A 2,831-nucleotide genomic window follows, 5' to 3' on the forward strand; every position below is an offset into this window, starting at 1 on the left:
CGTAGGATCCTACGGTCTTGGCGTGCATCCGTGCGCCGCTGCGGTCCGGTCCCAGGTCGACGGGCACGTGCACCTTCCGCCGACCACTGGCGACAACATCGATGTACTGTGGAGACCTCACGCCCCACGTGTTGAGCAATTCGGCGGTACGTCCACCCGGCCCCCCGCATGCCCACTATACGCCCTCGCTCAAAGTCCGTCAACTGCACATACGGTTCACGTCCACGCTGTCGCGGCATGCTACCAGTGTTAAAGACTGCGATGGAGCTCCGTATGCCACGGCAAACTGGCTGACACTGACGGCGGCGGTGCACAAATGCTGCGCAGCTAGCGCCATTCGACGGCCAACACCGCGGTTCCTGGTGTGTCCGCTGTGCCGTGCGTGTGATCATTGCTTGTACAGCCCTCTCGCAGTGTCCGGAGCAAGTATGGTGGGTCTGACACACCAGTGTCAATGTGTTCTTTTTTCCATTTCCAGGAGTGTAGAATGACAATAATTAGTGTAGTCTCAACGATTCGTGATGTTCCCCCAGACATTAATAAAGGCGGATGGTGGTTCTTAATGGGGTATGTATGATCACAGGATGGCAATGCATGCTTCACAAAGTGATCCCATGCTGGTCACAAGGTTGGCAAGGTGTTCCTGTGTTAGGGCGTTCCATTCGTCTGCCAGCGAGTTTGACAATTGCTGCATGGTCGTTGATGCATGTGGACGGGTTGCAGTACGTCTCACCCATGCACCACACACGTGCTCTATGGGATTTAAATCGGGGAATAGGGAGGCCAGTCGGTTCACCGAATATCGTCTCTTTCCAAGATCTGCACTTGCACTCTTCGATGCAGTCTCGAATTGTCAGCCATAAAATTTAAGTGAAGTCAGAAAGTACCCCTTGCAAAGACGCAAATGAGGATGGGGTACAATTCAGAATAAGGTTAGCCCTTGAATGTACGTATTTTGTTCTATGATTAGGAGTTCAGCATGCCCATGCAACGTCAAGCCTCGCCGCACTATGACACCTGGAACACCCAAACGATCATGTTCGCCTTCTGCATATGGCGAGAGATGGGAGCACATAATCCACCAAGGTGCATTGTCGAACATGATAGTTTCGGTGGTCCAGGTGTTATGGCGTGGTAACGCAAGTTCTTAACTGGTTTTCTGACAGTATCCCGCTGAAGTTAAAGTATGCCGTTGAAACCTTTCCATCTCCTCTATATCTCTTTTGTTACGCAACCTTGCCTTCTACAATAAGCTATGAAACCTTCCCTTAGGATTTCTATCTCTTGCTTAATAATAACAAATGAAATCTTCCATTTGAAATTAATTCTCTTTCTCGTTAACAATAAGTGCAATCTTCGCATACAATTTTAAATGCTGCTTATTAGAAGTGATTTGCTGATTATTTCGACGAAACATAGAATGTGTCGTCGTCGTGGCCCTCAGTCGTTAATTGCAATAGCCCAAAACAGCTCCTTGCCTTTTGTACTGTTACTGGATCGCCATCTGGCTGCTACATCGACGGCCGGCCGGAGTGGCCGTGCGGTTCTAGGCGCTACAGTCTGGAGCCGAGTGACCGCTACGGTCGCAGGTTCGAATCCTGCCTCGGGCATGGATGTGTGTGATGTCCTTAGGTTAGTTAGGTTTAATTAGTTGTAAGTTCTAGGCGACTGATGACCTCAGTAGTTAAATCGCATAGATCTCAGAGCCATTTGAACCATTTGCTACATCGAGCTGCGATATGAATATACTTACGCTGTTTTACTGTACTCTATTAGCTGCTGGTGGACTGTCATAATAAGTGGCTGCATTTATTACCAAAGCTGACGTTATTCTTTAATAGCAAAGCTGACGTTATTCTTTAATTAATTTGACTGAAGTTACGTAATTCATAGTTAAACTTTTTCTTGACAACAATAAAATTTTGCGCAGTTTTACGTTGATGGTTTTTGGGATAGATTATAATCAGTAATGCAATACTGCTGGCGAAAATTAATTATATTCTGAATGAAATGATTTTACAAAAGTTCAAATCGGACTTACTTTTTACAATAATCTTACAACTAGCACTGCGCAAACATACCTTCAGTAGTCTTGAGTTTCTCAAAAATAATTCACTAATATTAGTTCCTCTTATGATAATAGTTAGCTGATGTCTCTGTACATCCGTTTATAATCTCTTGTAAATCGTAGCTGGTGGCTGGCAGGCACACCGCTCCTCTCAAACTCTCGCTTCAGACCTGCTACCGACTCGCTTCACATCTCGCTCACTACTGACTTCCTACGAACGCTAAAGTGCGGTCTCTCCTGCCAACAATGCTTTCTGGTGCAGACAATCCCTGCTACCATTGCAAAATGTATCAATGCGCGGCCTTTCCCGCTCTCTTCTTAAAATGTATCCATACGCGGTCTCCTCCACCCTTTTTAAAATTATATCAATGTGCGGTCTCTCCTGCCAACAATACTTTGGTGCAGATATTCCCTGCTACCACAATTATTTCCAACATGACGAATATTAATTATTCCTACTTAAACCTTTTAATAAAATATAAACATATTTCATTAATTGTGGTTTGGCAATAGACAATAGAAATATACACGTCTTACAGCGTGCATGGTAAAGTGGCGCTGTTCAAAACAGGCATGAAGGAAAATGTGGTGCACCATGGGCCATAGACGACATGGGTGAACGACGGCTGCGGTCATGTGTAGAAACTAATAGATATGCAACTACTGGGCAACTGAACGCTCATAAGAAGCAGGGGGCTACTAATAGCGACTCCTCAAAGACCGTTCAGCCAAAAAATAATGATAATAGCTTACACCCCTGCCT

This window comes from Schistocerca americana, chromosome 6 (genome assembly GCF_021461395.2).
Source record: "Schistocerca americana isolate TAMUIC-IGC-003095 chromosome 6, iqSchAmer2.1, whole genome shotgun sequence".
Lineage (NCBI taxonomy): Eukaryota > Metazoa > Arthropoda > Insecta > Orthoptera > Acrididae > Schistocerca > Schistocerca americana.